The 10,000-nt window shown below is 37.3% G+C and overlaps 1 non-coding gene and 27 pseudogenes across 1 annotated transcript; all 28 read right to left on the reverse strand.

Annotated features, from left to right (window-relative positions):
* Positions 1–337: 337 nt before the first annotated feature.
* Positions 338–456, reverse strand: LOC148472567 (5S ribosomal RNA; annotated as a pseudogene).
* Positions 457–572: 116 nt separating this feature from the next.
* Positions 573–691, reverse strand: LOC148472568 (5S ribosomal RNA; annotated as a pseudogene).
* A 585-nt stretch (positions 692–1,276) lies between these two features.
* LOC148472569 (5S ribosomal RNA) lies at positions 1,277–1,395 on the reverse strand (annotated as a pseudogene).
* Positions 1,396–1,511: 116 nt separating this feature from the next.
* LOC148472570 (5S ribosomal RNA) lies at positions 1,512–1,630 on the reverse strand (annotated as a pseudogene).
* A 115-nt stretch (positions 1,631–1,745) lies between these two features.
* LOC148472571 (5S ribosomal RNA) lies at positions 1,746–1,864 on the reverse strand (annotated as a pseudogene).
* Positions 1,865–2,450: 586 nt separating this feature from the next.
* Positions 2,451–2,569, reverse strand: LOC148472572 (5S ribosomal RNA; annotated as a pseudogene).
* Positions 2,570–2,685: 116 nt separating this feature from the next.
* On the reverse strand, positions 2,686–2,804 carry LOC148472573 (5S ribosomal RNA; annotated as a pseudogene).
* Positions 2,805–3,154: 350 nt separating this feature from the next.
* LOC148472574 (5S ribosomal RNA) lies at positions 3,155–3,273 on the reverse strand (annotated as a pseudogene).
* Positions 3,274–3,858: 585 nt separating this feature from the next.
* Positions 3,859–3,977, reverse strand: LOC148472575 (5S ribosomal RNA; annotated as a pseudogene).
* A 116-nt stretch (positions 3,978–4,093) lies between these two features.
* Positions 4,094–4,212, reverse strand: LOC148472576 (5S ribosomal RNA; annotated as a pseudogene).
* A 115-nt stretch (positions 4,213–4,327) lies between these two features.
* Positions 4,328–4,446, reverse strand: LOC148472577 (5S ribosomal RNA; annotated as a pseudogene).
* Positions 4,447–4,562: 116 nt separating this feature from the next.
* LOC148472578 (5S ribosomal RNA) lies at positions 4,563–4,681 on the reverse strand (annotated as a pseudogene).
* A 116-nt stretch (positions 4,682–4,797) lies between these two features.
* On the reverse strand, positions 4,798–4,916 carry LOC148472579 (5S ribosomal RNA; annotated as a pseudogene).
* A 116-nt stretch (positions 4,917–5,032) lies between these two features.
* Positions 5,033–5,151, reverse strand: LOC148472580 (5S ribosomal RNA; annotated as a pseudogene).
* Positions 5,152–5,501: 350 nt separating this feature from the next.
* Positions 5,502–5,620, reverse strand: LOC148472581 (5S ribosomal RNA; annotated as a pseudogene).
* Positions 5,621–5,736: 116 nt separating this feature from the next.
* LOC148472582 (5S ribosomal RNA) lies at positions 5,737–5,855 on the reverse strand (annotated as a pseudogene).
* A 351-nt stretch (positions 5,856–6,206) lies between these two features.
* LOC148472583 (5S ribosomal RNA) lies at positions 6,207–6,325 on the reverse strand (annotated as a pseudogene).
* A 350-nt stretch (positions 6,326–6,675) lies between these two features.
* On the reverse strand, positions 6,676–6,794 carry LOC148472584 (5S ribosomal RNA; annotated as a pseudogene).
* Positions 6,795–7,145: 351 nt separating this feature from the next.
* LOC148472585 (5S ribosomal RNA) lies at positions 7,146–7,264 on the reverse strand (annotated as a pseudogene).
* A 115-nt stretch (positions 7,265–7,379) lies between these two features.
* Positions 7,380–7,498, reverse strand: LOC148472586 (5S ribosomal RNA). Its single transcript, XR_015873310.1, has one exon. It is a non-coding gene; the product is annotated as a 5S ribosomal RNA (ribosomal RNA).
* Positions 7,499–7,613: 115 nt separating this feature from the next.
* Positions 7,614–7,732, reverse strand: LOC148472587 (5S ribosomal RNA; annotated as a pseudogene).
* A 116-nt stretch (positions 7,733–7,848) lies between these two features.
* On the reverse strand, positions 7,849–7,967 carry LOC148472588 (5S ribosomal RNA; annotated as a pseudogene).
* A 350-nt stretch (positions 7,968–8,317) lies between these two features.
* On the reverse strand, positions 8,318–8,436 carry LOC148472589 (5S ribosomal RNA; annotated as a pseudogene).
* Positions 8,437–8,552: 116 nt separating this feature from the next.
* LOC148472590 (5S ribosomal RNA) lies at positions 8,553–8,671 on the reverse strand (annotated as a pseudogene).
* Positions 8,672–8,787: 116 nt separating this feature from the next.
* LOC148472591 (5S ribosomal RNA) lies at positions 8,788–8,906 on the reverse strand (annotated as a pseudogene).
* Positions 8,907–9,022: 116 nt separating this feature from the next.
* On the reverse strand, positions 9,023–9,141 carry LOC148472592 (5S ribosomal RNA; annotated as a pseudogene).
* Positions 9,142–9,257: 116 nt separating this feature from the next.
* LOC148472593 (5S ribosomal RNA) lies at positions 9,258–9,376 on the reverse strand (annotated as a pseudogene).
* A 350-nt stretch (positions 9,377–9,726) lies between these two features.
* LOC148472594 (5S ribosomal RNA) lies at positions 9,727–9,845 on the reverse strand (annotated as a pseudogene).
* Positions 9,846–10,000: the final 155 nt, after the last annotated feature.

Here is a 10,000-nt window from a genome sequence, read left to right on the forward strand (position 1 = left end):
AACTTTAGACCTGTATTACTTCTTAACTCAAGTAAATTAATTGATAAGTTGAAAAAATTAAATGTAAAATGTAATAGAAAAGAATGTTATGGGAGTATAAAATTACCTACTGCACCTGGTTTTCCCAGGTGGTCTCCCATCCAAGTGTTGACGAGGCCCAACACTGCATAGCTACCAAGATAAGACGAGATTGGGCATGTCCAGTGTGGTTTGGCTGTAGGTGCTCAAAAACATTAACTTTAGACCTCTTTTACTTCTTAATTCAAGTAAATTCAATGAAAAGTTGAAAAATGAAATGTAAAATGTAATAGAAAAGAATGTTATGGCAGTATAAAATTACCTACAGCACCTAGTATTCCCAGGTGGTCTCCCATCCAAGTACTAACCAGGCCCAACACTGCATAGCTTCCAAGATCAGACGAGATTGGGCATGTCTAGTGTGGTTTGGCTGTAGGTGCTCAAAACAATTAACTTTAGACCTCTTTTACTTCTTAACTCAAGTAAATTCATTGATAAGTTGAAAAAATGAAATGTAGAATGTAATAGAAAAGAATGTTTTGGCTGTCTAAAATTACCTACAGCACCTGGTATTCCCAGGTGGTCTCCGATCCAAGTACAAACCAGGCCCAACACTGCATAGCTTCCAAGATCAGACGAGATTGGGCATGTCCAGTGTGGTTTGGCTGTAGGTGCTCAAAAGCATTAAATTTAGACCTCTTTAACTTCTTAACTCAAGTAAATTCATTGATAAGTTGAAAAAATTAAATGTAAAATGTAATAGAAATGAATGTTCTGGCAGTATAAAATTACCTACAGCTCCTGGTATTCCCAGGTGGTCTCCCATCCAAGTACTGACCATGCCCAACACTGCATAGCTTCCAAGATCAAACGACATTGGCCATGTCCAGTGTGGTTGGGCTATAGGTGCTGAAAAATATTAACTTTAGACATCTTTTACTTCTTAACTCAAGTAAATTCATTGCTAAGTTGAAAAAATGTAATGTAAAATGTAATAGAAAAGAAAGTTATGGCAGTATAAAATTACCTACCGCACCTGGTTTTCCCAGGTGGTCTCCCATCCAAGTTCTGACCATACCCAACACTGCATAGCTACCAAGATAAGATGAGATTGGGCATGTCCAGTGTGGATTGGCTGTAGGTGCTCAAAAGTATTAACTTTAGACCTCTTTTACTTCTTAACTCAAGTAAATTCAATGATAAATTGAAAAATTAAATGTAAAATTTAATAGAAAAGAATGTTATGGCAGTATAAAATTACCTACAGCTCCTGGTATTCCCAGGTGGTCTCACATCCAAGTACTAACCAGGCCCAACACTGCATAGCTTCCAAGATCAGACGAGATTGGGCATGTCCAGTGTGGTTTGGCTGTAGGTGCTCAAAAATATTAACTTTAGACCTCTATTACTTCTTAACTCAAGTAAATTCATTGATAAGTTGAAAAAATTAAATTTAAAATGTAATAGAAAAGAATGTTATGGCAGTATAAAATTACCTACAGCACCTGGTAATCCCAGGTGGTCTCCCATCCAAGTACTAACCAGGCCCAACACGGCCTAGCTTCCAAGTTCAGACGAGATTGGGCATGTCCAGTGTGGTTTTGCTGTAGGTGCTCAAAAACATTAAGTTTAGACCTCTTTTACTTCTTAACTCAAGTAAATTCAATGATAAGTTGAAAAATGAAATGTAAAATGTAATAGAAAAGAATATTATGGCAGTATAAAATTACCTACAGCACCTAGTATTTCCAGGTGGTCTCCCATCCAAGTACTAACCAGGCCCAACACTGCATAGCTTCCAAGATCAGACGAGATTGGGCATGTCTAGACTGGTTTGGCTGTAGGTGCTCAAAACCATTAACTTTAGACCTCTTTTACTTCTTAACTCAAGTAAATTCATTGATAAGTTGAAAAAATTAAATGTAAAATGTAATAGAAAAGAATGTTCTGGCAGTATAAAATTACCTACAGCTCCTGGTATTCCCAGGTGGTCTCCCATCCAAGTACTGACCATGCCCAACACTGCATAGCTTCCAAGATCAAATGACATTGGCCATGTCCAGTGTGGTTTGGGTTTAGGTGCTGAAAAATATTAACTTTAGATATCTTTTTCTTCTTAACTCAAGTAAATTCATTGCTAAGTTGAAAAAATGTAATGTAAAATGTAATAGAAAAGAATGTTATGGCAGTATAAAATTACCTACTGCACCTGGTTTTCCAAGGTGGTCTCCCATCCAAGTTCTGACCATACCCAACACTGCAGAGCTACCAAGATAAGACGAGATTGGGCATGTCCAGTGTGGTTTGGCTGTAAGTGCTCAAAAGCATTAAATTTAGACCTCTATTACTTCTTAACTCAAGTAAATTCATTGTTAAGTTGAAAAAATTAAATGTAAAATGTAATAGAAAAGAATGTTCTGGCAGTATAAAATTACCTACAGCTCCTGGTATTCCCAGGTGGTCTCCCATCCAAGTACTTACCAGGCCCAACACTGCATAGCTTCCAAGATCAGACGAGATTGGGCATGTCCACTGTGGTTTGGCTGTAGGTGCTCAAAAGCATTAAATTTAGACCGCTTTTACTTCTTAACACAAGTAAATTCATTGATAAGTTGAAAAAATTAAATGTAAAATGTAATAGAAAAGAATGTTATGGCTGTTTAAAATTACCTACAGCACCTGGGATTCCTAGGTAGTCACCCATCCAAGTACTAACCAGTCCCAACACTGCATAGCTTCCAAGATCAGACGAGATTGGGCATGTCCAGTGTGGTTTGGCTGTAGGTGCTCAAAAACATTAACTTTAGACCTGTATTACTTCTTAACTCAAGTAAATTAATTGATAAGTTGAAAAAATTAAATGTAAAATGTAATAGAAAAGAATGTTATGGGAGTATAAAATTACCTACTGCACCTGGTTTTCCCAGGTGGTCTCCCATCCAAGTGTTGACGAGGCCCAACACTGCATAGCTACCAAGATAAGACGAGATTGGGCATGTCCAGTGTGGTTTGGCTGTAGGTGCTCAAAAACATTAACTTTAGACCTCTTTTACTTCTTAATTCAAGTAAATTCAATGAAAAGTTGAAAAATGAAATGTAAAATGTAATAGAAAAGAATGTTATGGCAGTATAAAATTACCTACAGCACCTAGTATTCCCAGGTGGTCTCCCATCCAAGTACTAACCAGGCCCAACACTGCATAGCTTCCAAGATCAGACGAGATTGGGCATGTCTAGTGTGGTTTGGCTGTAGGTGCTCAAAACAATTAACTTTAGACCTCTTTTACTTCTTAACTCAAGTAAATTCATTGATAAGTTGAAAAAATTAAATGTAAAATGTAATAGAAATGAATGTTCTGGCAGTATAAAATTACCTACAGCTCCTGGTATTCCCAGGTGGTCTCCCATCCAAGTACTGACCATGCCCAACACTGCATAGCTTCCAAGATCAAACGACATTGGCCATGTCCAGTGTGGTTGGGCTATAGGTGCTGAAAAATATTAACTTTAGACATCTTTTACTTCTTAACTCAAGTAAATTCATTGCTAAGTTGAAAAAATGTAATGTAAAATGTAATAGAAAAGAAAGTTATGGCAGTATAAAATTACCTACTGCACCTGGTTTTCCCAGGTGGTCTCCCATCCAAGTTCTGACCATACCCAACACTGCATAGCTACCAAGATAAGATGAGATTGGGCATGTCCAGTGTGGATTGGCTGTAGGTGCTCAAAAGTATTAACTTTAGACCTCTTTTACTTCTTAACTCAAGTAAATTCAATGATAAATTGAAAAATTAAATGTAAAATTTAATAGAAAAGAATGTTATGGCAGTATAAAATTACCTACAGCTCCTGGTATTCCCAGGTGGTCTCACATCCAAGTACTAACCAGGCCCAACACTGCATAGCTTCCAAGATCAGACGAGATTGGGCATGTCCAGTGTGGTTTGGCTGTAGGTGCTCAAAAATATTAACTTTAGACCTCTATTACTTCTTAACTCAAGTAAATTCATTGATAAGTTGAAAAAATTAAATTTAAAATGTAATAGAAAAGAATGTTATGGCAGTATAAAATTACCTACAGCACCTGGTAATCCCAGGTGGTCTCCCATCCAAGTACTAACCAGGCCCAACACTGCCTAGCTTCCAAGTTCAGACGAGATTGGGCATGTCCAGTGTGGTTTTCCTGTAGGTGCTCAAAAACATTAAGTTTAGACCTCTTTTACTTCTTAACTCAAGTAAATTCAATGATAAGTTGAAAAATGAAATGTAAAATGTAATAGAAAAGAATATTATGGCAGTATAAAATTACCTACAGCACCTAGTATTTCCAGGTGGTCTCCCATCCAAGTACTAACCAGGCCCAACACTGCATAGCTTCCAAGATCAGACGAGATTGGGCATGTCTAGACTGGTTTGGCTGTAGGTGCTCAAAACCATTAACTTTAGACCTCTTTTACTTCTTAACTCAAGTAAATTCATTGATAAGTTTAAAAAATGAAATGTAGAATGTAATAGAAAACAATGTTTTGGCTGTCTAAAATTACCTACAGCACCAGGTATTCCCAGGTGGTCTCCCATCCAAGTACAAACCAAGCCCAACACTGCATAGTTTCCAAGATCAGACGAGATTGGGCATGTCCAGTGTGGTTTGGCTGTAGGTGCTCAAAAGCATTAAATTTAGACCTCTATTACTTCTTAACTCAAGTAAATTCATTGATAAGTTGAAAAAATTAAATGTAAAATGTAATAGAAAAGAATGTTCTGGCTGTCTAAAATTACCTACAGCACCTGGTACTCCCAGGTGGTCTCCCATCCAAGTACAAACCATGCCCAACACTGCATAGTTTCCAAGATCAGACGAGATTGGGCATGTCCAGTGTGGTTTGGCTGTAGGTGCTCAAAAGCATTAAATTTAGACCTCTATTACTTCTTAACTCAAGTAAATTCATTGATAAGTTGAAAAAATTAAATGTAAAATGTAATAGAAAACAATGTTTTGGCTGTCTAAAATTACCTACAGCACCTGGTATTCCCAGGTGGTCTCCCATCCAAGTACAAACCAGGCCCAACACTGCATAGTTTCCAAGATCAGACGAGATTGGGCATGTCCAGTGTGGTTTGGCTGTAGGTGCTCAAAAGCATTAAATTTAGACCTCTATTACTTCTTAACTCAAGTAAATTCATTGATAAGTTGAAAAAATTAAATGTAAAATGTAATAGAAAAGAATGTTATGGCAGTATAAAATTACCTACTGCACCTGGTTTTCCCAGGTGGTCTCCCATCCAAGTTCTGACCATACCCAACACTGCATAGCTACCAAGAGAAGACGAGATTGGGCATGTCCAGTGTGGTTTGGCTGTAGGTGCTCAAAAGCATTAAATTTAGACCTCTATTACTTCTTAACTCAAGTAAATTCATTGTTAAGTTGAAAAAATTAAATGTAAAATGTAATAAAAAGAATGTTCTGGCAGTATAAAATTACCTACAGCTCCTGGTATTCCCAGGAGGTCTCCCATCCAAGTATTTACCAGGCCCAACACTGCATAGCTTCCAAGATCAGACGAGATTGGGCATGTCCACTGTGGTTTGGCTGTAGGTGCTCAAAAGCATTAAATTTAGACCGCTTTTACTTCTTAACACAAGTAAATTCATTGATAAGTTGAAAAAATTAAATGTAAAATGTAATAGAAAAGAATGTTACGGCAGTTTAAAATTACCTACAGCTTCTGGGATTCCTAGGTAGTCACCCATCCAAGTACTAACCAGTCCCAACACTGCATAGCTTCCAAGATCAGACGAGATTGGGCATGTCCAGTGTGGTTTGGCTGCAGGTGCTCAAAAACATTAACTTTAGACCTGTATTACTTCTTAACTCAAGTAAATTAATTGATAAGTTGAAAAAATTAAATGTAAAATGTAATAGAAAAGAATGTTATGGGAGTATAAAATTACCTACTGCACCTGGTTTTCCCAGGTGGTCTCCCATCCAAGTGTTGACGAGGCCCAACACTGCATAGCTACCAAGATAAGACGAGATTGGGCATGTCCAGTGTGGATTGGCTGTAGGTGCTCAAAAGTATTAACTTTAGACCTGTATTACTTCTTAACTCAAGTAAATTCATTGATAAGTTGAAAAAATTAAATGTAAAATGTAATAGAAAAGAATGTTATGGCAGTATAAAATTACCTACTGCACCTGGTTTTCCCAGGTGGTCTCCCATCAAAGTACTGACCAGGCACAACACTGCATAGCTACCAAGATCAGATGAGATTGGGCATGTCCAGTGTGGTTTGGCTGTAGGTGCTCAAAAGCATTAACTTTAGACCTCTATTACTTCTTAACTCAAGTAAATTCATTGATAAGTTGAAAAAATTAAATGTAAAATGTAATAGAAAAGAATGTTATGGCAGTATAAAATTACCTACTGCAGCTGGTTTTCCCAGGTGGTCTCCCATCCAAGTACTGACCATGCCCAACACTGCATAGCTTCAAAGATAAGACAAGATGGGGCATGTCCAGTGTGGATTGGCTGTAGGTGCTCAAAAGTATATACTTTAGACCTCTTTTACTTCTTAACTCAAGTAAATTCAATGATAAATTGAAAAATTAAATGTAAAATGTAATAGAAAAGAATGTTTTGGCAGTATAAAATTACCTACAGCTCCTGGTATTCCCAGGTGGTTTCCCATCCAAGTACTAACCAGGCCCAACACTGCATAGCTTCCAAGATCAGATGAGATTGGGCATGTCCAGTGTGGTTTGGCTGTAGGTGCTCAAAAACATTAACTTTAGACCTCTTTTACTTCTTTACCCAAGTAAATTCATTTATAAGTTGAAAAAATTAAATGTAAAATGTAATAGAAAAGAATGTTATGGCAGTATAAAATTAACTAAAGAACCTGGGATTCCTAGGTAGTCTCCCATCCAAGTACAAACCAGTCCCAACACTGCATAGCTTCCAAGATCAGACGAGATTGGGCATGTCCAGTGTGGTTTTGCTGTAGGTGCTCAAAAACATTAACTTTAGACCTGTATTACTTCTTAACTCAAGTAAATTCATTGATAAGTTGAAAAAATTAAATTTAAAATATAATAGAAAAGAATGTTATGGCACTATAAAATTACCTTCAGCACCTGGTAATCCCAGGTGGTCTCCCATCCAAGTACTAACCAGGCCCAACACTGCATAGCTTCCAAGTTAAGACGAGATTGGGCATGTCCAGTGTGGTTTGGCTGTAGGTGCTCAAAAACATTAACTTTAGACCTCTTTTACATCTTAACTCAAGTAAATTCAATGATAAGTTGAAAAATGAAATGTAAAATGTAATAGAAAAGAATGTTATGGCAGTATAAAATTACCTACAGCACCTGGTATTCCCAGGTGGTCTCCCATCCAAGTACTAACCAGGCCCAACACTGCATAGCTTCCAAGATCAGACGAGATTGGGCATGTCCAGTGTGGTTTGGCTGTAGGTGCTCAAAAACATTAACTTTAGACCTCTTTTACTTCTTAACTCAAGTAAATTCATTGATAAGTTGAAAAAATGAAATGTAAATGTAATAGAAAAGAATGTTTTGGTTGTCTAAAATTACCTACAGCACCTGGTATTCCCAGGTTGTCTCCCATCCAAGTACAAATGAGGCCCAACACTGCATAGCTTCCAAGATCAGACGAGATTGGGCATGTCCAGTGTGGTTTGGCTGTAGGTGCTCAAAAGCATTAAATTTAGACCTCTATTACTTCTTAACTCAAGTAAATTCATTGATAAGTTGAAAAAATTAAATGTAAAATGTAATAGAAAAGAATGTTATGGCAGTATAAAATTACCTACAGCTCCAGGTATTCCCAGGTGGTCTCCCATCCAAGTACTAACCAGGCCCAACACTGTATAGCTTCCAAGATCAGATGAGATTGGGCATGTCAACTGTGGTTTGGATGTAGGTGCTCAAAAGCGTTAAATTTAGACCACTTTTACTTCTTAACTCAAGTAAATTCATTGATAAGTTGAAAAAATTAAATGTAAAATGTAATAGAAAAGAATGTTATGGCAGTATAAAATTAACTACTGCAGCTGGTTTTCCCAGGTGGTCTCCCATCCAAGTACTGACCATGCCCAACACTGCATAGCTACCAAGATAAGACAAGATGGGGCATGTCCAGTGTGGATAGGCTGTAGGTGCTCAAAAGTATTAACTTTAGACCTCTTTTACTTCTTAACTCAAGTACATTCAATGATAAGTTGAAAAATTAAATGTAAAATGTAATAGAAAAGAATGTTATGGCAGTATAAAATTACCTACAGCTCCTGGGATTCCCAGGTGGTCTCTCATCCAAGTACTAACCAGACCCAACACTGCATAGCTTCCAAGATCAGACGAGATTGGGCATGTCCAGTGTGGTTTGGCTGTAGGTGTTCTAAAACATTAACTTTAGACCTCAATTACTTCTTAACTCAAGTAAATTCATTGATAAGTTGAAAAAATTAAATTTAAAATGTAATAGAAAAGAATGTTATGGCAGTATAAAATTACCTATAGCACCTGGTAATCCCTGGTGGTCTCCCCTCCGAGTACTAACCAGGCCCAACACTGCATAGCTTCCAAGTACAGACGAGATTGGGCATGTCCAGTGTGGTTTGGCTGTAGGTGCTCAAAACCATTAACTTTAGACCTCTTTTACTTCTTAACTCAAGTAAATTCATTGATAAATTGAAAAAATTAAATGTAAAATGTAATAGAAAATAATGTTATGGCAGTATAAAATTACCTACAGCTCCAGGTATTCCCAGGTGGTCTCCCATCCAAGTACTAACCAGGCCCAACACTGCATAGCTTCCAAGATCAGACGAGATTGGGCATGTCCACTGTGGTTTGGATGTAGGTGCCCAAAAGCGTTAAATTTAGACCGCTTTTACTTCTTAACACAAGTAAATTCATTGATAATTTGAAAAAATTAAATGTAAAATGTAATAGAAAAGAATGTTATGGCAGTATAAAATTACCTACAGCTCCAGGTATTCCCAGGTGGTCTCCCATCCAAGTACTAACCAGGCCCAACACTGCATAGCTTCCAAGATCAGACGAGATTGGGCATGTCCACTGTGGTTTGGATGTAGGTGCCCAAAAGCGTTAAATTTAGACCGCTTTTACTTCTTAACACAAGTAAATTCATTGATAATTTGAAAAAATTAAATGTAAAATGTAATAGAAAAGAATGTTATGGCAGTATAAAATTACCTACAGCACCTGGGATTCCTAGGTAGTCTCCCATCCAAGTACTAACCAGTCCCAACACTGCATAGCTTCCAAGATCAGACGAGATTGGGCATGTCCAGTGTGGTTTGGCTGTAGGTGCTCAAAAGCATTAACTTTAGACCTCTATTACTTCTTAACTCAAGTAAATTCATTGATAAGTTGAAAAAATTAAATGTAAAATGTAATAGAAAAGAATGTTATGGCAGTATAAAATTACCTTTTGCAGCTGGTTTTCCCAGGTGGTCTCCCATCCAAATACTGACCATGCCCAACACTGCATAGCTTCAAAAATAAGACGAGATGGGGCATGTCCAGTGTGGATTGGCTGTAGGTGCTCAAAAGTATTAACTTTAGACCTCTTTTACTTCTTAACTCAAGTAAATTCAATGATAAATTGAAAAATTAAATGTAAAATGTAATAGAAAAGAATGTTTTGGCAGTATAAAATTACCTACAGCTCCTGGTATTCCCAGGTGGTCTCCCATCCAAGTACTAACCAGGCCCAACACTGCATAGCTTCCAAGATCAGACGAGATTGGGCATGTCCAGTGTGGTTTGGCTGTAGGTGCTCAAAAACATTAACTTTAGACCTCTTTTACTTCTTTACCCAAGTAAATTCATTTATAAGTTGAAAAAATTAAATGTAAAATGTAATAGAAAAGAATGTTATGGCAGTATAAAATTACCTACAGAACCTGGGATTCCTAGGTAGTCTCCCATCC

Source organism: Taudactylus pleione, unplaced genomic scaffold, assembly GCF_031769625.1.
Source record: "Taudactylus pleione unplaced genomic scaffold, aTauple2 ptg000967l, whole genome shotgun sequence".
Classification (NCBI taxonomy): Eukaryota; Metazoa; Chordata; class Amphibia; order Anura; family Myobatrachidae; genus Taudactylus; species Taudactylus pleione.